Genomic DNA, 26398 nt, shown 5'->3' with positions numbered 1-26398 from the left:
TCTACAATCCCTTATCCACAATTCCAAAACCCAAAAAGCTCTGAAAATGGAAAGTGTTCTATAACAGAGTTGGCAGCAAAAACTGACCTGCCCTGAATTCATTTGAAGTCGGAAACTGACCTGAACTGGCATAAGCTTATTTACAGTTTTCATTTATCCTACAATGTATTGCAAATGTAAACACACTTTTCTGCAGAACTATTAATGGGCTTTATTACATAGAGCTGCCCTAGATCCCGTTTTACATGGTACATTACTATTCTAAAATCTGAGAACATCTGAATTCTGATACGCATCTGGCCTCACAAGCTTCAGATGAGAATTCACGGCTCCATAAATATTTGTTAAATAATAAACAAATGAACTAAGGACTTCATGAGTGCATGTTTTACTATGCTAATCCCAGGTCAGCTTTTGAGCAACAGCTCTGATTTCCTTTGTCATCTCACTAGACCTTCATCTAAACAGAGAGGAGCTCTAAGTCTTTGGCATTGCTCACAGCTTCAAGGTTTCTTTTGTCTTATACAGTGATAAATGGAAATTGAGTCCTGGGCCTCCACTGGATCGTTATACCACTTCATCCACTTAACCATCAGTCCTCTGCTCATCTACCAGATATTTATGAAGTGTTACCACAAGCCACTATATTAGTAAAAGAAATACAAAGATGAGGGATCCCTGGGTGGCTCAGCGGTTTAGTGCCTGCCTTCGGCCCAGGGCGTGATCCTGGAGTCCCGGGATCGAGTCCGGCATGGGGCTCCCTGCAATGGAGCCTGTTTCTCCCTCTGCCTGTGTCTCTGCCTCTCTCTCTGTGTGTCTCTCATAAATAAATAAATAATCCTAAAAAAAAAAAAAAGAAAGAAATACAAAGATGAATGAAACATAGTTTACACTCTAAAAACCCCTATCTGTATACAGAGAACAGAATGGGGGTTGCCAGAGGTCATGAGAGACAGAGAGTGGCAGAGACACAGGCAGAGGGAGAAGTAGGTTCCCTGTGGGGAACCCCATGTGGGACTCCATCCCAGGACCCAGGATCACACCCTGAGCTGAAGGCAGATGCTCAACCACTGAGCCACCCAGGGGTCCTGAGAAATGGTTTTCTACAGAGAAGTCATAGCATGGGCAAAGGCACAGAGTATGGAAATAGTTTGGCATGTAGAGCTAGAGTCTACTTTGACTGCAGTTCAAGATGCATGTGGAAATAGAACATAATAAAATTTGAAGAGAACAAGATCATGAAAGGACTATGTTTCAAGCTAAGGAATGTATACATTTTCCTCTAGGCAATGAGGAACACTTGAAGGATTTTTTTTTTCTTTTTTTTAAGTAGACTCCATGCCCAGCTTGAACCCATGATCCTGATATCAACGACCTGTCCTGAGGGGCACCTGGGTGGCTCAATCAGTGAAGCATCTGCTTCAGCTCAGGTCATGATCTTAGGCCCGCCTAGGGATGGAGCTCCATGTTGGGCTCCCTGCTCCATGGGGAGTCTGACTCTCCCCCAACTTGTGCTCACGTTTTCTCTTGCTCACTCTCAAGTAAATAAATAAAATCTTTTAAAAAGAAAAAAAAAAAAGGCCTGAGCTTAGATCAAGAGTCAGATATTTAACTGGCACCCCTTAAAGGATTTTAAAGCAGCTGAGGGACATGATCAAATTCATACGTGAGGAGGATTCCTCAGAAGGGGAATAATTTGGAGAACAAAGACTGTGAATATGTTTCCAGCAAGATGCCCTTAGAATATGCAAATGAGTAATATTTGTGTCTTGCAGTCCTGGCCCTAAATGAAAGTTACAAAGCCCTAAATGAACTCATGAAGAAAGACAAAGATTTTCAGCATTCCTTTGCCACCCTACTTTCCTCACTTTCCCATGGGGGTCCTCAGTGACGCTGTGATTTTCAAACTGGCCAAGCTTCTCAAAAACAAAAAAACAAAAACAACAAGTGTTACATTCTTTTAAAATGAAGGACAATATAATAAATACTTTCCCCTTAAAATATTTTTTTGCAACAAGAGTAGATAATTTACACAACAAAACATCATTTTTGCCTCCTTCCTTTCTCTGAGTACTTGCTCTACATCCTCTGAAAGGTGAGAGGCATCAGAACAAAATAAGAACAATACAGTATTCACATGCAGCCCCTGGGGGCAGCACCTGTGGCATACATTTTTTGGTGTGAATTCTGGTTTAATTAATAAAATCTAAATAAAGGCAATAAAGCCACAATTCAAACCACTGCCTGTCAGTTCTTTTATATATGTATGCAACAAATGAGTGTCTATTTATTCTTAGGTAGAGCTCAAAAGCACAGAGGAAAAAGAAATATGTATTTGCATCCTTTCATAGGAGAGTATTTAACAGTGACTATGCTTATCTCTTGATATGAAAACACTCTCTTTAGCCTGTTACTGGCTTCAGAAGAATGAGAGATGATTGACAGGGCCTTTCACATGACTTAGTATGGTTATAGTCACATGGACATTTTAATTAACAAGGAAAAGATAGTGACAGGGTTTGATCTGAGAATTATCAAACCCTCTTTAATTATTATCACCTTCATTTGTGTGCCATTTGGCTCCATTAAACTTAAGTCAGAATGTTGCCTTCTTTTGGCAGCCTCTTTTAAATTTTAGATACCTACGAATGAGTCCTACATGAAGCTTCATCCAGAGTAGTTAAGTGGCTTAGTTACACAGCTAGCTTGGAAAACACTAGAATCTAAGCTTTGATTTCTGATTTGCTATTTATCCACAAATTTCCTATTGTCTGATTATAATCTCATGAAGAAGCCTGACTCAGAAGGTATCTCAAAACCTGAAGTTACACAAAATTGCTCAAATAAGAAAATATTTATTGAATATAAATAATTGAATGCTAAGCACTACCTGACATGGTCCTCACTCTATGGGCCTTAAAACACAACTACAAAATGTCAATGGCATGAATATAATTCTTCATCTGAGCTCTAGTTGGAAATCACCCACAACTCCATGAATAACACAGGAAGCAATTCACCAAGCCTCAGTTTGTTTGCAAAAACAAACAAAAAGATAGGATAATCTCTCTTCCTTGTCAATTTTTCAGGATGATTGCAATTTTTCAGGAGGACTGGGTGCTGATCCACCTAATCTGGCCCATGGGTCAGGTCTAGCCCACCACCTGATTTTGTAAATAAAGTTTTATTGGAACACAGCCACATTCATTTATTTATGTATTGTCTATGGCTGCTTCCATGACAAGTTAAGTACATATGGCCCACAAAGCATAAAATATTGACTATCTGGCGCTGTGCAGAAAAAGGTTGCTAACCTCTGGTTTAGGTGGTTTTTCTGTATGTGCAGAAATTTGCAATACAGCATTTATATTTTATATTTGGTGCAGAAATAGACCCTGAAGCACATAAAGCCCCAGCCTTGACTGACCTTACTGCGTGGTAAATACTCAGGAATAGGATGGAGTGAGCACCCTACATGAGGATTCTCTTATAGCACTTATACAAGCTGAGTCTCCAGAGCAGCCAAAAGGGACCAACAATGCACCAAATGTAAATAAATTAAAATTTAAAAATAAACTTGAAAATGGTAAGATATTATAGAATCTGACAAGATCTCTCACCCTAGTAGGCTGTATATCCAATGGGAATTACAGGACCAAAAAAGGCAGATACTTTAGACAGGGAACATGCACTAAGTTTTCACTGAAAAGTCCTCCATGTACATCTATGTCCAGATAAATTCTTTTAAAATTGAGATATAATAAAGTACACAGCTTTTAAGTACATACTTCAATCAATTCTTATCTGTGTGTATAACTGAGTAACCAGTACTTAGATCAAGGTATTGAACATTTTCAACACCCGAGAAGACTCCTCTGAGCTCCCATTCAATTGATAATCCCCTAAAAAAAACAGGTATTCTGGTATCTGTCATCATAAATCAGTTATGCCTGGCTTTTGAACATCATATCAATAGAATCAGACAGTATATATACACTTTTGTGCCTGGCCTTTGCTGTGAACAAATCTCATGAATTCAGGATCGGTCATTTCCTCTCCTGGCTGTGAAGTCAGTCAAAACAACACAGGAAAAGAACAGAAATTAGGGCAGCTGATCCACACCGCCTACCGAGATCTGGTAGGTTGGCCAGAGGTAGAATCTCACTATGGAGATTTCGCCCATGCAAAAACCAGCTGCACTGCAGTTTTCAAATAGTAAATATCGTCCTGCTCCCCAAGAGCTCAAGGCCATAGGCGGAAGACTCTTCTCTGTAATCAAACACTTGCCTCAGCCATGCTGGTTTAGAATAAAACCTGCACCCTCAGCAGTCTGCCTTCTAAGGTCCCCACATATCTGCCAGAGGCCTGCCTCAGCATAAACCTGGCGCCTGCACCTCTGCATCTAGGGAAACATGATCACCTGTATAGGCAGCCTCCTGACGGTGGCCACAGCTGCCACAACTTTTAGCCACCAGCCGTGGTGAAAATCAAACATGTTCAGCAGTTACTACAGAATTACCAATGCTAAGGGCACACACTAAGCTAGAAACCTCAATCCTCATGCAATAGTTTGAACTCACAAACTGCATTTCTTGTGAATGCAGTTCTTCTTCCTAAAACCCAGCTCCCTGACACAGAGACATTGGGTCTGGGAGGTGGTCTGATAGCTGGGACCTCTCTTCCACCCTGAGTTCTGAACCAACTGAGAAACACAAGAGTCAGCTGATGGAGAACCAAAACTATGTTCTACTGATAAAGCCTAGGTTCATAGACACAGATTACATCTGCAGGCAAACAGACTGCCTGATGCCAAACCCTAGAGTGAGACACTCACCAGTCCCATCACCTCAAGCCTGTCCTGACAGCAGGGAAGAGCTGAGGAGAATGTTGGCTTTCCGGAAGGTAATTCTCCCCAGAGAAAACAGGAGGGGAAGGAGCTAGATTAAGTGTGCTCAATTTCTCCTTTCAAACTCACCAAACAGATGAAATCATTTGTCCTCCCTGGAGAGACACAAATGAGAGGATGAAAAGAGCTAGAAGTTTTATTAATGAGTGAAGCTTCCTCCACGTTGAAGGAAACATCAGAAAAGTAAGAATCCTTCAACAGAAATGTAAACTATCAATAAATTATTAGCGAATACACTATTGGTATGGTTAACAATTAGAAATATTAAGCCATACTTAAAACATGGAGTAAATATTAATCAGAATGTGTTGTTAACTGATCAAAAACCCTTTTCTCCGACCATAAGAGACAATGTTTATAATTTTTTTCAAATGGCTTTAAATGTCAGAACAACAATATAGCTTACAAATAGGGTTTTGCGGGGTTTTTTTTTTTTCTCATTTGTGACAGGAAGTATGTTACTCAAACTTATCAGAGATATGGACAGCTTGGGTATATAACAAAAAATTGTGTTTAAAGTGTAAGTCGGTAAATATATGTGAGAGGATACATTGCTACATACAAATTAACCAGTCAGAACACAACTTTACAATGTTTAACACAGAATAAGCTTCCCTGTACAAACAGCACCTTTGTGACATTTTAACTTTAGTACCCCTTTCCTTCTTCCTCACACTCTCCTTCAACAGAAGCCACACCAACCTCCTCATAATCCTTCTCAAAGGCAGCCCTGTCCTCACAGGCCTCAGAAAACCCTCCTTCCTCCATGCCCTCACCCACATACCAGTGAACAAAGGCATGCTTGACATATATCAATCAGGTCAAACAAGTGGCCCAGGTGAGCACACGCCTCAGCATTGGCTGTGGTGGTGCTCAGCATGCATACAGCTTGCTGTATTGTGGCCAGGTCTCCACCAGGTACCACAGTGGGAGACTAGTAATTAATGATGACTTTGAAGCCAGTGGGGTTCCAGACCACAAACTGGATGATATGCTTGGTCTTGATGGTAGGAATGGCAGCACTGACATACTTAGGAACGACATAACCACGGCACAACAGGCAGTAAGCCATGTTTTTACCATGGCAACTGTCACATTTCAGCATCTGGTTGGCTGGCTCACAGCATGCATTGGTGATCTCTACTATAGAAAGTTGTTCATGGTAGACTTTCTCAGCAGACATGACAAGGGTATATGTGGCCAGAGGGAGTGGATGTGGGGATAAGGTACCAGGCTGGTCTGGAATTCCGTCAGAGCGACATTCAGGGCTCCATCAAATCTGAGGCAAGCAGTGATGGAAGACACAATTTGACCTATCGACCTATTCAGGTTAGTGTAGGTTGGGTGTTCTATCAAGGTTTCTACAACAGATGTCACAGATGCCCTCATGGTCTACCACGAAGGCACAACCACAATCCTCCATCCAGGTGGTGTGGTTGTGGGTAGTGAGGATGGAATTGTAGGGCTCAGCTACAGCTATGGAAACCCAGATGGCTAGGTAAATGGGGAACTCCAACTTGGCTATTACTTCACAGCTAAGATACTAATTATTAAAATGATAATTATAAATCATCAATTACCTTTGTTCAAGAGCAGTCTCAGAAAGGTTAAGGCTTAAGAACAGAAAAGAGAAAAGAAAAGCCAGAATATCAAAATGACAGGCAAAATATGGTTTTATTAAAACTAAAACTGAGAAAAATACCTTCCTTATGTGAGATACAACATAAACGATATAGTGATCATATTTAAAACTTCACCGCTAAGTTAGCAAAGTCAACTAAATCTTGCATGTTATAAGATACATTTTCTAAACTAAAAACAAAAATATAGTTTTTTTTAGTGAAGTTTTATTCCCCCACCATGTTCATGTAGTGTTAAAACATATTATATCTCATTACCAATAAAGACACTGAAAGTGGCTCTATGCTTTTGCTCAAATAAACGCTATTGGCTTCCTCACGGCTAATGTCTCCCTCATGTGCCATCAGTTCTATGAATGCTCAAAATCAGTGAAGCACCCCTCTACCTAGCTTCAGGAATTATTGCTGGATCCTATGACACTTACCAAATTACCATGACACCTTTCGGGTGCTCTACACACCACTGTTTCACAAATGCTCTTTAATTTAATTCATCATAGAGCTCCTGGGAGATAGAAAATAAGAGTTTCAAAACCTTAAAACTCTCAATGCTAGTCCAAACTGGTCCAAACCTGGCTTGACTCTAACGGTGTGTTTCAAGAAAGCAGTTTAGCTTACCTTTTCCTCAGTTTTTTTTTCCCCATCTGCAATAGGCAGGTGATACCAACTTCATTAGGGCTCTTGTAAGCACAGAGAGGGATACTATATATTCATTGCACAGAATGGTATCAAGCACATAGTAATAGCCAGCTATTCTGCCTATAAGAGACATTCATGCATCCTCACCCATATGGGCAGTTTTAATTTATTCACTTTAGAGATTTCCAAGTCCTTATGATTCAGCCTTTGTTAATGGTAACTCTGTAATATAATGCTACTAATCATAATATAGTCAGCTCTCAATTATTCATGTTCTTGGACAGGAGCATTGGTCTGAATTAAACACACACATTTATTCTCAGACACATATACACTCACACCTGGAGATTCACACACGTCCTTCTTCATTACAGGAGTGCCACAGACTGAATGTTTGAATCTCCTCAAAATTCATATGTTGAAACCTAATTCCCAGTGTAATGGTATTTGGAAGTGAAACCTTTAGAAAGTGACTGGGTCATGAAGTGGGTGGAACCCTCATGAATGAGATTAGGGCTCTTATAAAAGAGGCCTCAGAGAGCTCCCCACCCCCATCTACCATGTTAGAACACAGTAAGCTCTCACCAGACACCAAATCTACTGGTGCCTTGATCTTGAACTTCCCAGCCTCCAGAATAGTGAGAAATAAATTTCTGTTGTTTATAACCCACCCAATGTATGACATTGTTATAGCAGCCCAAATGGATCGAGACAGAGAGGTACCATGATAAAGCTGGAGGCTACCCTATACTTAAGCCGTGTAGTCTTTAACTGGCTCATATAATCCCCTCAGTTTTATTTAAACTGAAAACACTGTGGAAACAGGGCAGTCTTTTCCCTTTTAAGTCTTTAAACATAGTGTTGGTGCCCTTCAATCTGAGATGGTACAGATGTAGGCAGACTTATGTAATGTTAGGGACATAAAGAAGATTTCCTAATCCTATACTTACTTCCTCTCTTCTGATTCATTATAGTATATTTATACTACTTTTACTGGTCTTTGTAATGTTTCAAAAATAAAATATACCTGTTCTTGCCTTGAATCAAAGTGATATAGTAAGTTTTCTGTATTAGCTGCAATTTCTAAAATACTTTTAAGCATATAATAAGGAACAATTAAATCATAATAAATTTGAAAATAACAACAATGTTTTCCCAAGATCAATTTAAGTATCTAATGCATTAGAAAATACAAGGTTTCCTAGTAGTCCAAATTATCAGCTAGTTGCTTAGTTCAAATGCCAACTTTTTAAAAGTATTATTTAAGAGGAAAATCTTTTATTTGTAACACTTTCTCTTTGGTAAATACTTCTTGCTCTTTCCCTTATTTTCATCTGGTAAATTCTTGCCAGCATCATTTGATCTGTTTTCAGAGCACAGATTTCATAAGAGCAAAAATATGTTCCAGATAAAAACCTATGAATACTGTATCTGGGAATAAGGACCATTTCTTCCTCTATACTTCTTTTGCATTGCCCAGAATTGCTGAATACTTTCTATGAAACCTAAAGGTTTTAACTCACTATTCCTTAGAAATATTCTAAAAATAAGGCTTAAGTCTGTAGGCTGCAAAAATATTTCTTTACATTTTTCATGACTGGTTGAATTATATGACATCCCATTCTTAACTGGGAGGTTGGCAATAGTTGTGGTAGAGTGGCATTATCTTGATTATCTGATAAATATATCAATTTGCTACTCTCAAGGATCTAACAACCCAAGAAAATTAGAGTAAACAAACAACTGGATATATAAGAATCATCAAGGAAAAAAAAAACCTTATGGCCAGTGTACTGTGTATGACACAGAATTTGAATAATATATTTTTAGGTACCATCAGGTTGAAAGATAAAGCTTTGACATTAAACAGTTAGATATCCATTAAGACACTGCTAATTCCTGAAACATCCCAGAAGATTAAAATATTCACTTAATTCACTGAGCAGTATTGAAGTGCTTATTGTGTGTTGAACATTCTAGTAAGCACAAAAGCTATAATTGTGAGCAAGATGGATGAAGCTTTCAGCCCATATGAGAAGACAAAATTAAACACAACAATAATGTATAAAAAGTGCCACTGAAAATGTTGCTATTCACAGGTTAGGAAAATCCAAGTTTTAATCTCAGGTCTGCCTTAGGCCACTAATTCCGGTCTCCATTCACTGAAAGAATATATTAAAATATCTTGTTAGCATATCCCTTTTACCTTTGCCCCCATGTCACCATCTTAGGACATGCCCAATCATTTCTCACCTGTTTGCTCCTTTCAATCCATCCTTTATGCTACGCTAGAGAGGTACTTCTAAAATGCAAATCTAAAAAACAAAACAAAATAAAATACAAATCTGACTGCAACTCTTTTTCTGTTCATACTGCTAATAAATAAAGTATGGACTATTTTCCCACATCATTTCCCATATCATTTCTGGGCCTGTGTTCCCATTTCCTTATTTCTGGCCTTTTGCAATTTCATGAGGCATAAATACTCCATGGTCAGGAGACTGCCAGCTCTGGCTCCAATTTTGCCACCAGCCAGCTGTGTGTGACTAAGAGTTGTGTCACTGTCTCTCTACCCTTGGTGCCTTCATCAGTAACATGAAGATGATTAAGTCATCTTCAAGTGCCTTTCAGCTCTCTGACTTGGCAGGACTGTTGAAGTATAGTGGAGAGAGTAAGATTTAGTTTTGAGTTCTGGCTTTGCCAAGTAACTAGCTATATGACTTTGTGCAAGTTATTAAATCTCTTTGTGCGATTCGTTTCATTACAAATAATATAGTCGTATACAACCACATTATAGATAATAGAGATATATATGCAGGTATAGAGTAAAGAGATAAAGCAGTATCTTCTAAACTGAATTCTTCAGAAGATAAAGTGAATTATATGTTAACAATTATTTACAGTCTTATTTCTCTTTTCAGTCAAATGTTGTCATAAAATTGATTTTCCGCTCTGTGGATTATCTGAGAAAATTTAGGAATAGTCTTACTGTACAATTAAGCAGGAGTCAGCAACAGAAATACTAAGTAGCATAGAGTAGGAAATGTGAAGTTCTGTGAAAAAGTTTATACTTAAAAAAAAAAAAAAAAAAAAAGTTTATACTTATTGGCCTCTTACTAATTCCTCAAAACTGATAAAAACCATTTTTAATTGCCTGTTACTTTAATTATCTATGACTTTATCCATTTATTTTATTGTAAATAATTAAGGCTTGACTAACTTGTCTAATTACCAAAGCTATATTAGGAACGACTCATTCTTCAAGCATTTATGTGAGTGCCATGCCAGATACTGAGCATATAAAATAAATGAGACAGTCCCTCCCCTCAAAAAGCTCACAGTCTACAATGTTGGTGGGCATGGCATAATACTATGCAAAGTAAAATAATTCTTTCTTTCCAAGACTTGAAAATGGTATTAAAAATTGACAATATAAAAAAGTAAGAAATAAAAAATTTAAAAATTTTTAAAACTTAAAAACAATATAATATTCATATCTATGAGAAAGATGCACAAGGGAGTTTGAACTAAATGATATCAAGATACCTTACAACTTACAATTCTAATTTTGTGATTCAGCCCAACTATCAAAAACACCAAAAAAGAAAAACAAAAAACCTCAAAACCTGGAGCAGAATAAACTGATCTGAAAAGTAACTAACAGGCTTTCCTGAAAGCTGCTCCTAAAGAAATACATCTCATTAGCTATTCTGGGAGAAAAGGGAGAAAAAGATATTGCAAATGTACAACAGGCTTCTAAGTGGAAATGGCCTTCATTTGGATGATTCCATTTATTGATTGACATTTAAGGGATTTAAGAGTACTTTAAAAGGGTCCCTCAATGGCTTTCTCCTTGACCTATTTGTTAATAACAAACTTCAGGGACTTCTTGAATGACAAGCTTGTTGGTTTTTATTCCCCAGGATTAAAACTCTAAGAGGAGCTAATTCTTTTTTAATGTGGGTTCTGTTAATTTACCCTATTAATACCAATTAATATCAATTAAATAAAGCTGTTAAGGACACTGTTTATGCTAGAAAGTTATCCCTTAAGGAATTAATCATTATTTTGAGTAATAATATGCATATAAATACACAGAGAGATAGATATATAAATATAGAACCAAGTCTCAGAACTTAGGTCTATCTTCAGAGATCCTCTTTTCCCCACTTTACCAAATTGCTCCTCCCACTGAAGTTCAGATGGCATAAATTATCCTTCTATCCATTTTTGTAAAAAGCCAGGCCCTGGGGCAAAAGATTGGATAGGATAGGCATATCATTCATTTACTTATTCACTCATTCATTCATTCATTGAACAAATAATTTTAATGAGAGGCTATCATGAGCCAGGCACTATTCCAGGCACTGGGATGAAAAGGTGAATAACAGGTGAAGATCTTATCCTCTGGAGCTTAAATTCAGTTGGGACTACTAGGCATTGAACTAAGAAACAAATAAATGAACCTAATAATTTCAATTAGTGGCAAGTACTTGAAGAAAACAAAAAGAGATAATATGATTGAAATTCCTTAGGTTGGTCAGGAAAGACCTTTCTGAGAAGGTGGCATTCATTTCATTCATTATTTATTAAAGAATAAGAGGTAGCCAAACATTTGAAGATGTGGAGGAGAGAAAACTGCAAATATAAAAGCCCTAAGACTGGAGATAGCTTGATGTGACTCATGTGGAGGGAATGTGGTGAAAAAGGGCAGGGGAGAGAGGAAGACAATGTAGTAAGAGAGGTGGGCAAGGGCCAGCTAATGTGAGGTCTCACAGGCCATGGTAAGGAGTTTGTAATGGGAAGCCATTGGACAGTTTTAAGCAGGAAGGGGAGGGACGTGATCTGATTTATATTTTTAAAAAACTACTCTGTGGTCAAATAATCTTCAACAAAGCAGGAAAAAATATCCAGTGGGAAAGACAGTCCCTTCAACAAATGGTGTAGGAAAAACTGGACAGCCACAAGCAAAAGAAAGAAACCGGACCATTTTCTTACACCATATACAAAAATAAATTCAAAATAGATGAAAGACCTAAATGTGAGACAGGAAACCAGCAAAAGAGAACACAGGCAACAATCTCTTTGCCCTCAACCACAGCAACTTCTTACTAGACACGTTTCCAAAGACAAGGGAAACAAAAGCAAAAATGAACCATTGGGACTTCATCAAGATAAAAATCTTCTGCACAGCAAAAGAAATAATCCATAAAGCTAAAAGGGAACCTACGGAATGGGAGAAGATATTTGCAAATGACATATCTAATAAAGGGTTAGTGTCCAAAATCTACAAAGAACTTCTCAAATTCAACACCCAAAAAACAAATAATCCAGTTAAGAAATGGACAGAAGACATGAAAAGACATCTTTCCAAAGAAGACATACAGATGGCCAACAGACACATGAAAAGATGTTCAACATCACTCCTCATCAGGGAAATACAAATCAAAACTACTATAAGAAACCACCTCACACCTGTCAGAATAGCTAAAATTAACAACACAGGGAACAACAAGTGTTAGTGAGGATGTGGAGAAGTGGGAACCTTCTAACACTACTGGTGGGAATGCAAACTGGTACAGCCACTCTGGAAAACAGTATGGAACCTCCTCAAAAAATTGAAAATAGAACTATCCTGTGACCCAGCAATTGCACTACTAGGTATTTACCCAAAGGATACAAAATACTGATTCAAAGAGGGTACATGTACTCCAACGTATATAGCAGCATTATCAACAATAGCCAAAGTATGGAAAAAGCCCAAATGTCCATCAACTAATGAATGGATAAAGAAGTAGTGGTGTGTATATATTTATATAGTGTGTGTGTGTGTGTGTGTGTATATATATATATATATATATATGAAATGGAATATTACTCAGTTATCAAAAACGAATGAAATCTTGTCATTTGCGATGACATGGATAGAGCTAGACATGGATGTGCCAAGCAAAGTAAGTCAGTCAGAGAAAGAGAAATGCCATATGATTTCACTCATCTTTGGAATTTAAGAAATAAAACAGATGAACATAGAGGGTAAAAGAGAGAGAGAAAGACAAGCCATAAAAGAGACTCTTAACTATAGAGAGCAAACTGAGGGTTGCTGGGGGGAAGGTGATAGGGGGGATTGGGTTAAAAGGGTGATGGTATTAAGGAGGACATTTCTTGTGATGAACACTGGGTGTTATATGGAAGTGATAAATCACTAAATTCCATTCCTGAAACTGATATTACACTATATGTTAACTACCTCGAATTTAAATAAAACTTGAAACATTTTTTAAAGCTAAATATTAAAAAAAGATTACTCTGAATTGATGGTTTCCAGAGGGAAAGGGGATAGGGAGATGGACAAAATCAGTGAAAGGGAATGGGAAGTAAGGCTTCCAGTTATGGAATGAATAAGTCACAGGGATTAAAGATATAACATAAGGAATATAGTCAATGGTATTGTAAGAGTGTTGTATGGTGACACATGATAACTACACCTGTGGCAAATATAGCATAACATATGACATATTGAATCACTATGTTGTATACCTGAAACAAATATAACATGTGTGGCAACTATACTTTAATTTTAAAAAAGAAGATTATTCTTCTATATAGGAAATGAATTATAGGGGCAAGAGTGAAAACATGAGAGCAGGTAGTAGGTTGTTGCAAATATCTAAACAGGAGTTGCTGGTATACAGATACGAGATATATTTTGAAGACAGAACTAATAGCACCTCATGATAGGTTGACTGTGGGACATGAAAGAAAGAAGGAAACAAAGGACCCCTTTCTTGATTTGGAGCCAGAGTAATTGGATGAAAGTGGTGCCACCTTCTGAAAAGGGGTAGAGTGGGGAGGAATCAAAGGTTCTGTACAGGACATATTAAGTTTGAAATGTCTTAATTACCCAAGTGGATATGTTAAGGAGACAGTTGGGTATCCATGTCTAAAGCTCAGTGAAGAAGTCAAAACAAGAAGTAGTAGTATGTGAGTCATTAGCATATTAATGGGTTTTTAAACCATGAACTTTCTTTTCTTTTTTTTTAAGATTTTATGTATTTATTCATGAGAGACACCCAGAGAGAGGCAGAGACACAGGCAAAGGGAAAAGCAGGCCCCACGCAGGCGGACTCAATCCCGGGTCTCCAGGATCAGGCCCTGGGCCAAAGGCAGCGCTAAACCACTGCCCAACCATGAGCTTTCTTGAGAATATGTATATAGAGAAGAAATGAGAGAATTAGCTCAAGATCCCCCGCTTTTTGTTTTTGTTTTTTTTTTTTAATGTTTGGATTTTTTTTAAGATTTTATTTATTTAACCATGAGAGACACAGAGAGAGAGAGGCAGAGACATAGGAAGAGGGAGAAGCAGGCTCCATACAGGGAGCCTGCTGTGGGACTCAATCCCAGGACTCCAGGATCAAGCTCTGAGCTGAAGGCAGGCACTTAACTGCTGAGCCACGTAGGTGTCCCAAGATCCCCCAGTTTTAAGTTTACTAATTTCCCCAAAGATTTTCTAATAATTCATGATTTATAAAATGCATTTCATATCTAAAAGCCACAGAGCCATTTGTCATGTGACATTAGAGACATTTTTTGATCCAATAATATATAGTATATAATTTAATTATAATTGAAATGCCTCCGTATTTTTAGCATTCACATTTAAATAATTTTATAATATCATATTAGTTGAGAAAAAGTAAGAATCATAGCTGCAAGTTTATTTCTCTTAGCTTTCTCTTTTCAGGTCAGTCAGCTTATCATCTTTCTGATGATTGTCTTCATCTTTTAAAATATGCTATAGGGGATCCCTGGGTGGCGCAGCGGTTTGGCGCCTGCCTTTGGCCCAGGGCACGATTCTGGAGACCCAGGATCGAATCCCACATCGGGCTCCCAGTGCATGGAGCCTGCTTCTCCCTCTGCCTGTGTCTCTGCCTCTCTCTCTCTCTCTCTGTGACTATCATAAATAAATAAAAATTTTAAAAAAATAAAAATAAAAAAAAATAAAATAAAATATGCTATATTTACATTTTGTGACCAGGTCTCCTGGCCAGAACTAGCACTCTTACTTCTTTATCCATATTCAAATGCAATCATGAAAAAGCATAATGTTATTTTGAGTATATTGGTGCAATAAAATAAATTAGACGTATAGCAACTACAGCATTTTCTTGAAGGTCTATTGTAATAAAAAGGGAATTTAGAATGTGTGTTCAATACACTTAAAAAAAATTTTTAATATGGTATTAATAGGTAAAGGATATTATATCAAACTCTGAACAACTACATATACTAGAATTCATATCCTTGATACTATCCTTCACTTCACTACTGCATTATAAACAACTTGAAGTCAAGGCAGGATTCTACCTATCTTTGTATACCTTCCTTGCATGTGTCATTGACCCTTTCACTTACTGTACTAACAATTATTAAAGATCTATTATGTGCTGAGCAGACCATACTTGTTCTTGAGGAATTTATAGTCTAACATGGAGCACACAGAAATGAACAGACTAGGTATTTAATGTTGATAGGAGTTGTGATGGTGACATGCCCAGGGTATTGATGAGAACATACAGGTGAAATCCCTGGAAAGAGACATAAAGGCAATATATTCAAATGCTCATACATCCTTGTAAATTTTGAAAAGAAAAAAAACGTATTTCTGTGTTCTAGATCATAAAGAAGAATCCTGACATTGTATAAGTTTCATGCCCCACAAAACCTGGGTCTGCCCCCTAAGACTCCACAGAAATCTTCCAGAAGATAACACAAGGCTGGATCTTGATGAGAATAGAGAAGGAAGTGAGTGGATAGAGGCAAATTAGAGAGAGACACTAGCAGATAGAGGAAGGTATTTCTGGCACAGAAGGCAGCATGTGCAAAGGCCTAGATGTGACAGCAGAAGGTACAGTGAAGAGATCTGAAATCTGCTCATATTTCATTGTGGCTATAGTGTAGAAGCAAGATGATATCTTGAAGTGAGATTACAAAAGTAAGCAGAGGCTGGGTGGTGAAGGGCCTTGAATACTATGCTAAGAATTTGGAGTTTATTCTGAGGCTTTTTTGAAAATTTTAAATATGGGAGGAACTTAATCATATTATGTGCTAGAAAGAGTACTCTGGCAGTAGATTGAATAATAGGTTTCAAGGAGCAAGAATGCAGAGCAGTGTTGAGTTTAAAGAGGAAGTTGTTGAATTAGACTGAGAAGAAATGACAGATAACTCACAAGTCTCTGTTTGGGCTAGCTGGTGAGAGAGTAATTCATTGTGATTCTGAATTCAGGAAAAATTAAAAATAAATAAATAAAAAAGTTTCATTGAGGCATGTGAGGGAGACAAGTATGTGTCTCAAACTGGAAATAAGAGTTGCCAGATTCAGGTGTCTAGTAAGAAGTAGTACATAGTACTCTGGGGTTTAGGAAATAAATTTGTGCTACGGAAATATAATATAGGAACCATTATCACATGGATGGTATTTGAAGTCATGGGAGTTGACAGCTTACCAAGGGAACAGTGTAAATTTGGGGACATCAAACTTGGATTCTTGGATCAAATCTGGCCCACTGCCTGTTTTGTGAATAAAGTTTTATAGGAATACAGCCATGCCCATTTGTTTACATAGTGTCTATGGCTGCTTTCACACTACAACAGCAAAGTTGAGTTATTGCAGCAGAGACCATATGGCCCACAAAGCCTAAAATATTTACCATTTAGCACTTGACAAAAAAAAAAAAAAAAAAAAAAAAAGGACTGAAGTCCAAATCTGGGAAAACATCCACAGTTAAACAGGAGTCAGAGAAAGAAGAATCTCTGAAGGATGTTGAGCAGGAAGAAATTAAAAAAAAAAAAAAAACAGAAAAGAGTAGTATCAATAGAGAATTAAGATAGAGACAGCATATAAATTTTGCCCAAAGATTTTAAATAGTGTCCGATAACTTAAGTAGGATTTAACCAAAAAGAGAACTTGATTAGCTCCACTGAAGCACTTGGAGTGGAGTATATACTTTACTACATATATCCCACTAAAACTGCTGCCACCAACATTCTTTCAAATTCCAACCTAGACCTATGGTATCATCTCTGACTTACTTATGTAAGATGCCACTCATTCTTCCATTCTTTCTTAGGAACAACCATGAATTTATTCCGTTTCCTTTTTCTCCATTCCCATCATCACCACTCTATCTGCCCCTCGTTGAGGCAGATACTACATTTACTCCATCTTACTTTCCTATTTGTTTTTTTCTCTACTTTTTCTTATCTATTTTTAAATGATTTTACCTGACTCTAGCCTTTACATTTTTGTGAGTTCCTTCAAAGAAAGAGGGATAATTCTCCCTTAATAAATTTCTACCTAATTATTTTGCCTGTGATTTCCTATTCTATTTGTGAACATTGTTTAAAAATACAAACGGGGGATCCCTGGGTGGCGCAGCGGTTTGGCGCCTGCCTTTGGCCCAGGGCGCGATCCTGGAGACCCGGGATCGAATCCCACATCGGGCTCCCGGTGCATGGAGCCTGCTTCTCCCTCTGCCTGTGTCTCTGCCTCTCTCTCTCTCTGTAACTATCATAAATAAGTAAAAAATAAATAAAATAAATAAAAAAAATAAAAATAAAAATAAAAATACAAACGGGATCCCTGGGTGGCTCAGCGGTTTAGCGCCTGCCTTTGGCGCAGGGCATGATCCTGGGGTCCCGGGATCAAGTCCTGCGTCAGGCTCCCAGCATGGAGCCTGCTTCTCCCTCCTCCTGTGTCTCTGCCTCTCTCTCTCTCTCTCTCTCTTTCTCTCTCTCTATGTCTATCATAAATAAGTAAATAAATCTTTAAAAAATAAATTAATTTAAAAAAATACAAACATATTTTCATAGATTTAACACAATAGAAGTTTATTTTTCAATCAGCATTACCCTGATACCAAAACCAGATGAGGACATCACAGGAAAAGAAAATTACGGGCCAATATCCCTGATGAACATAGATACAAAGATGTTCAACAAAATATTAGTGAACCAAATCCAACACTACATTAAAGGATAATACACCATGAACAAGTGAAATTTATACCAGAAAAAAAAAGAACTTTAAAAAAAAATTTATACCAGAGATGCAGGAATGGTTTAACATGCACAAATCAACGTGATATACAACACATTAACAAAATAAAGGATAAAAATCAAATGATCATCTTAATAGATGCAGAAAATGCATTTGACAAAACTCAACATTCATTTGTCATAAAAATTCTCAACAAAGTGGTATAGAGGGAATGTACTTCAACATAATAAAGGCCATCTATGACAAGCCCACAGCTAATATTATACTTAAAGGTGAAAAACTGAAAGCTTTTTCTCTAAGATCAGAAACAAGACAAGGATGCCCACTCTGGCCACTTTTATTCAACATAGTAGCAAAAATCCTAGCCAGAGCAATTAGGCAAGAAAAAAGAAATAAAAGGCATCCAAATTGGAAAGAAGAAGTAAAACTATCACTATTTGCGAAGGACATGATATTATATCCATAAAATCCTAAAGATTCCACCAAAAAACTGTTAAGACTAATAATTCCAGTAAAATTGCAGGATACAAAATCAATATACAAAAACTGTTGCATCTCTTTATACTAATAACAAGCTATCAGAAAGAGAAATTAAAAAAATTTACAATTACATCAAAAAAAATGTCTAGGAAAAAAATTAACCAAGGAAGTGTAGGGCCTGTACACTGGAAACGATAGACGTTAATAAAAAAAAATCAAAGAAGACACAAATAAATAGAAAGATTTCCCAATGCTCATGGATGGGAAGAATTAGTACTGTTAAAATATCCATACTGCCAAGCAATCTACAGATTCAATGTAATCCCTATCAAAATTTCAATGCCATTTTTCGCAGAAGTAGAACAAATAATCCTACCATTTGTAAGAAACCACAAAAAAAAAAAAACCCTGAAAAACCAAAATGGAGGCATCATGCCCCCCAATTTCAAACTATATTACAAAGCTAGAGAAATCAAAAGAGTATGGTAGTGGCATAAAAACAGACACATAGATCAGTGGAACAGAATAGAGAACCAAGAAATAAAGCCACATATTATGGTCAATTAATTTATGACCAAGAAGCCAATGATACTCGATGGGGAAAAAACAGTCTCTTCAATAAATACTGCTGCAAAAAGTGAACTACACAAGCAAAAGAAAGAAACTATGCACTATCTTATACTACCTACAAAAATTAACTCCAAAGGACTAAAGACTTCAATGTAACACCTGACCATAAACTACAAGAAATAAGGGGTAAACTCTTTGACATCAATCTTGGTAATGATTTCTTGGGTTTGACCAAAAGCAAAGTCTACATAAGCAAAAACAAACAAGTTGGACTACATCAAACCAAAAAGCTTATTTACAGGAAAGGAAACCATCAGCAAAATGAAAAGGCAACCTACTGAGGAAGAAAATATTTGCAAATCATGTATCTGATAATGAGCTAATATCCAAAATATATAAAGAACTCATGAACTCAACAGCAAAAAATCTAATCCAATTAAAAAATGGACAGAGGGGCAGCCCTGGTGGCTCAGCGGTTTAGCGCCACCTTCAGCCCGGGGCATGATCCTGGGGGTCCAGGATGGAGTCCCTCATCTGGCTCCCTGCATGGGGCCTGCTTCTCCCTCTGCCTGTGTCTTTGCCTCTCTCTCTCTCTGTGTGTCTCTCCTGAATAAATAAATAAAATCTTTTTAAAAAAATGGGCAGAGGATATGAATAGACTTTTTCCTAAGACTTACAAATGACTAACAAATACATAAAAAGGTGCTCAACATCATTAGTCACCAGGGAAATGCAAATCCAAACAACAATGAGATATCACCTCATACCTGTCAGGATGGCCATTATCAAAAAGACAAGAAGTAATAAGTGTTGGCAAAGATGTGGAGAAAAGGGAACCTTTGTGCACTGTTGATGGGAATGTACACTAGCACAGCCATTATGAAGAACTCTATGGAGGTTCCTCAAAAAATAGGAAGTACCATATGATTCAGAAATTCTACTTCTGGGAATTTATATGAAGGAAAACAATAACTCAAAAATATATATGTACCCTATATTTATTGCAGCATTATTTATAATAGCCAAGACACAGAAGCAATGGAAGTGTCCATTGGAGAACAAATGGATAAACAAAATATGGTGCAAAAAAAAAAAAAAGAAAATATGGTATATGCCATATGGTGTATATTTCATATATAGTGGAATATTATTTGGTCATAAAAAAGGAGATCTTGCCATTTGAGACAATATGGATGGACCTTGAGAGCATTATTCTAAGTTAAATAAATCATATAGAGAAGGATAAATATTACATGATCTCAAAACAAAGAAAACAAAACAAAACAAAAAACAAACTCATAGCTACAGAGAAGAGATTGGTGGTTACCTGAGGTGGAGAGTGTGGAGTGGAAAAAATGGGTAAAGGGGGTCAGAAAGTATAAACTTCTAGTCATAAAATAAGTAAGTCCCAGGGATATAATGTACAGCATGACAACTTTTAATAAAAAGAAAAAAGTTTATTTTTCAATTATATACCAACTGTCTAAGAAAAGTATTCTACAAGTGGCCTCCCATGTGGAGTATCAGGGACCACAATCCCTTCATCTTGTAGCTCTTCTCTTGTAGCCTATCACAACATACCATCTCCAGGGTTGCTACAGTAATGAAGAGAGAGAGAAGAGTGCATATGATTGTCTCTGTAGACTAGGCCTGGAATTAACTCGTATCATTTGCAGTTGCAACTCATTGGCCTGAACTCAGCCACATGGCTGCACCAAACTTTAAAGGAGTCAGGAAATGAAATGTATCTGTGTGCTCAGGAATAAAAAGAGAACAGATTGGTAACCACTAGAAATATCTGTCTTCTCTCCTTTTTCATCTGTCCTGTATACCACAGCCAGACAAATCTTCCCAAAACTTGACTTTCAGGTGTAAGCACTCTTACTCCCTGTTTCTTGAACACACCAGCACATTTTTGCCTAGGGGCCTTTGTACTTGGTTTTCCCTCAGCCTAGAAGATTCTTTCCCCGGACTACCATAAAATTTGCTCTCTCAAAACATAAAAGAAGCTTGAAATCTTTATTCAAACATTATCTTAAAGGAAAGACTTCCCTGATTGCTGAATGTAACACTGTGAGCCTTTTGATAGTAAAGACCTTTTCTATTATCCCATCATTGCTTTCTTTTGCTGATAGTACTTGTCACCATCTAAGGTATTATATGTTAATTTTTTTATTGCATTCCCTTTCTCTCCACTAAAACATGAAACAGAGATTTTTGTTGCTTTGTTAGCCATTTTTCCCCAGCCTAGAATAGTATATGGCACACAATAAGCATGCAATAAAAATCTATTGGCTGAAGGAAAGAATTTCAATACACAAATGATATAATCTTGCAAGGACTGATGTCAATGGAAAGCAAAAAGTAGGGCTATGGGAAGAGTGGAAGAGAACCATCCAAGAGGGGAAGACCATTAGGGAAGCCAGGTGAACTACTCTATTGATAGAAGGAGAGTTCTACAGAGTCCTGGACAGAAAGAAAGCTGAGCAGTGGGACCAAGTCAGATGCACAAAGGGGCAGAGCTTAGCTTTACCTGAAGGCTTGGATCAAAACAACCAAACCTTTCTAACAATCAAAGACAACTGAAAAAACAAAATATGATTTTCCACTTAAAAACGCTAGAGGGGCACCTGAGTGGCTGTTAGTTAAGTGTCTGACTCTTGGTTTCAGCTAAGGTCATGATCTCAGAGTTGTGGGATTGTGACCCACATGGAGATCCAGTCTCAGCCGGAGCCTGCTTGAGATTCTCTCCTCTCTCTCCCTCCCTCTCTGTCATGCTCCTTCTTGTGCTCTCTCTCTAAAATAAAAAAAAAAATTTTTAATCTTGAAAAAAAAGAAAAAATTGCTAGAAATCTTTAATAACAATCTTCAATGCAGCCAAGGTTACAGTGACCTTTTCATATAAATTGATACTATTTTTGAAAGCAAGTAAGTATTATTTAGAGCTATATTGACATCAATATTCTTTGTTCCAATTAATGCATGTCTAGGAATTTATGCCAGGCAAATAATAAGAGATGGAGATAAAAATTTATGACCATGGCTATGTATTATGCCAATATTAGTAATATAAACAATAATAGAAGCAAATGGAATTGGAAACAAACAAATTCAGCAGAGCAATACAGATTAAGCAAATTGTGGCATGTCCACATGGTGAATAGCATGCAGCCATTACATAGTTACAGTTTAACAGAAATATTTTTAAAATATGGGGAAATGCTCATAATATAATACTAAATGAAAAAGTAGCCTTATGGTTAAAAATCTAAATTTTGGAGCCAAGCCAAAATAAGTTTAAAATCTTTATTCCACCATTCACAAGCTTCATGACCTTAGGCAAATCACTCAGTTTCTAAATCTGTTTCCTTATCTGTAAGCCTGGGATCATAATATTAATTCTCAGTATTATTCTAAATATAAAAAAAGATTATGATTGTAAAGTATTTAACACAATGCATTTAATAAATAATACCTATTATGAGAAAATATGACTTAATATTCTTTACTTCTTTGCATTTAAAAGTACTTTTAAGTACTTCCCAAATTTTCTAAATATAAGAGCATAAATGTTTTTATAAAGAGAGAAAAATTAGTTCAGGAGACACTTAATATTTTTAAAGTTATTCTCCGGGTGCCTGGGTGGCTCAGTCAATCAAGCATCTGCCTTCTGCTCAGGTCATGATCCCAGGATCCTGAGATCAAGCCCTGAGTCTGGCTCCCTGCTCAGCAGGGAGTCTGTTTCTCCCTCTTCCTTTACCCACCCCCACCCCACCTCTCCCAAATAAATAATTTTATTTTTAAAGCTATTCTGAAGTCTCTGGAGGTTTAGAGATTTTGCTACGATTTTTGGGAACCTCTTGCAAATTTCATGTTACATATAGTCTATCATTCTGGTTGAAGGCATTTCAGCTGTTCATTAATCTTATTAATCATGATCTATAAGGGAAATACCCCTAAGTTTGCCCCAACATGGAGCAAATTTTAAATAACTAATGACCGATAATAAGATAATTAAAATGTCCAAGAAAGACTTACAAGAATACTTGGTAAACAAAAAAGACACAATTGTTCAAAGTCCATTTCTCATTCTTTTAAAATCCCGTCAATCAAGGACACAAATATAAAGGACTTGATTTGAATAGAAAATAATAAATTTCATCCCTTAAATATATATCCTAAGAGGAGTGGAGGATAGAGTCACAGCTGGCTAACAAAATACTTGGTGATGCTGACATCTAAGGTTGAAATAAAAAAAAAAACTTCTCCAAGTTATCCCAGCTTCTATCATGCAGTATTTCCAAGATATGTCTATAATTAATGAGAAAATTTTAACTCAAGTCAGAACAACTTTCCATGGAGAATGGTAATAGTTAAGTAATCCTCTCTTTCCCTGACAGAAACAAACGTTTAGATATCAGTTTGAAGACACAACCAAGCCTGGAAACAAGGAAAGAAATGTAGAAATCACAACTCTGGAATCAGACATGCAGGGTTTGAATGTGAAATAAGGAACAGTAAGAGTTGACCATCTTTATCAAAGATGTTCATGGCTCTGGGAAATTTGGGCAGTAACTTATGTTAATAGAAAATCAGATGCGCCTTCTCTTGATTTGACAGCTAGTGGTCACTAGTCCTACTCCACTCTTGAGTTTAGAATGTGTATATTCCGGGATCCCTGGGTGGTGCAGCAGTTTAGCGCCTGTCTTTGGCCCAGGGCGCGATCCTGGAGACCCGGGATCGAATCCCACATCGGGCTCCCGGTGCATGGAGCCTGCTTCTCCCTCTGCCTGTGTCTCTGCCTCTCTCTCTCTCTCTTTCTCTCTCTCTCTCTCTCTCTCTCTCTCTCTCTGTGTGTGACTATCATAAATAAATAAATAATTTAAAAAAAAAAAGAATGTGTATATCCTTCAAGCTACTTCCTCTACCACTAGCGTTCTCTGATTGTACTTGAACAGAAGCCTTATACTGTCACAAGTTCTTTGGGTAAATGTCCAAAGAATTTGGTTTTTAATTCATTTTAGAGATGGTTTCACTCAAGGTCATATCCCCTGAGCTATTTATCCAATAATTCTGAGAAGCTGCAAAACCAAACCAAATGTTTGTATGAGTTGTAAGATAGACTTAGTGGGGAAATGGTCAAATCTACTCAAGAATATGTGAACTTCCCCAGACACCCCAAAGGGAAAGTTAGATCCATATTTAGAGCAGTTGTTGCAAAATAGTTTTTCCCATCATATTCACTTACATGTTAAATGCTCATGGTTAATAGTGACCCAGCGAACTTTAGTTTCGGCTGCTAAAAGCTCTTTCAACTCTATAGGTTTCCAGCTATTGGGCTGGGAATTAAATATGTTTTAAAGAAACCAAATAATATCAACAAAATTTAAACCAACTTAATTCAAAATGTGACCCAGAGAAAGGATTCTTCTAGTATTCCCAAAGGTCTGTCACGAGTTATAAAAAGCCATTTCTAGGACATCCTTTCCTATAAGGCCACACTCAGAGATCCTACTAGTAGATGAGTTAAATTATATTCTGCTGGCAAAAATAAAGGGTGGCAATCCTATGAAATCTAAGGTAACTAGAACCTAGCCAATAAGTAGATCTACTTACCAATGAATTTATTCATTTCTATCTTGAACTGGATTACCCCAGAATATTATATTTCTCAGGGTATGGGCAGTTCTTTTAAACTTTTTTTTATTTTATAGATATGACAAAAAACCATACACAGTTTATCATCCTAACATTTAAGGGTTCAGTATTGTTAATTATACTCACAGTGTTGTGTAATAGATCTCTAGAAGATTTTCATCTTGCAAAGCTAAAATTCGATAGCCATTAAACAATTCCCCATTTCTCCCTCCCACTATGCCCTGACAACCATCATTCTAGTTCCTATTTCTTTGAGTTTGACTACATTAGATAGCTGAGATAAGTGAAATTATAAAGAATTCGTCTTTTTTTAACTGGGTTTTTTTCACATAGCATTATGTCCTTAAGTTTCATTCATGATATAGCATATGTCAGAACTTCCTTTTTATGAGGCCAAATAATATTGAATTGTATGTATATATACCACATTCTCTTTATACATTCATCCTTTGATGGACTTTTATGTTGTTTCCATATCTTGGCTATTGCAAATAGCACTGCAGTGAACATGGGAGTGCTAATATCTAATATCTTTAAGATTCTGACTTCAATTCTTTTGGATAAATACCCAGAAGCAGTATTTGGTAGTTCTATTTCTAATTTCTTGAGGGTCTTCCATACTGTTTTCCATAGGGCATGGGTTTTCTAACACACTTTTCTCCCTTCTGAAAAAACTTAGATACTACAATATAGTTGCCATCCAGCAAAAGAGAAAAGAGGAATTAGACCCATCTTTAAAAGGAAACATCGTAAGAGAACCAAGAAATTAATCTCGCATAGTGATCCTCCCAAAGGCCCATTTCCAAAGATCCTTATTCATGTTACTCATGACACTGATGCACAGCCGGGTTTGGCAACCATTGACTTAGGGTATAACATGGACATTTGTCACAGCAGACAGTGTCACAGCTATAACAGGCACAGGTAAGGCAGAGCTTAGACAAGGCCAGGTCAGGAATAGGTCAAACCAGATCAAGCAGGACAGAACTTGGTTTAGCAGTAGGCATTGGCTCCTTTCTGACAAAAAAGCAAGTGTCAGGGCAAGCAGAGCAGCAAAACAGCTACAGAGGATCAGATCTAAATGGTGAGCAAGTGATGATGAGGAGTCCAGCACCCTGGATAGCTCCTCATTGGTTAAAAACTGATACAAACAAGCCTGAGATCTCTTTATCTTGGAAATCCAAGTTTATAAAATAGGCTCTAACCTCTCAGAGGCCTGTTTGCTGGTAATAATAATAATAATAATAATAATAATAATAATAATAATAAAAAATAAAAATCTCACACATATACCAGCTATTTGTTCTTGTATGCTTATTCCCACCACCACTATCACTACCCCACTTTTTTTTTTTTTATCTATATCAAATGGAAAGGACTCAGGACTCCAGCAGAGTGGAGATTAAAGAGGTTAGTTGTACAAAATTTATCTTCCCAGGGTGGTAT

At 37.1% G+C, this 26398-nt stretch overlaps 1 long non-coding RNA gene across 2 annotated transcripts in view; it reads right to left on the bottom strand.

Annotated features, from left to right (window-relative positions):
* The window catches only part of LOC112670109 (uncharacterized), a 48898-nt gene that overhangs the window by 16964 nt on the left and 5536 nt on the right, over positions 1 to 26398 (bottom strand). For both annotated transcript variants that reach the window (XR_003142766.3, XR_003142765.3), the window contains exons 4-6: positions 9439 to 9500; positions 6972 to 7051; positions 6487 to 6519 (exon numbers count right to left, since the gene is read on the bottom strand). This is a non-coding gene — a long non-coding RNA (uncharacterized LOC112670109). The remainder of the gene's footprint in view (positions 1 to 6486; positions 6520 to 6971; positions 7052 to 9438; positions 9501 to 26398) is intronic.

Source organism: Canis lupus, chromosome 25 (assembly GCF_003254725.2).
Source record: "Canis lupus dingo isolate Sandy chromosome 25, ASM325472v2, whole genome shotgun sequence".
NCBI lineage: Eukaryota > Metazoa > Chordata > Mammalia > Carnivora > Canidae > Canis > Canis lupus.
The sequence above is the reverse complement of the archived record's forward strand: the minus strand, read 5'-3'. Positions and strand labels throughout refer to the sequence as shown.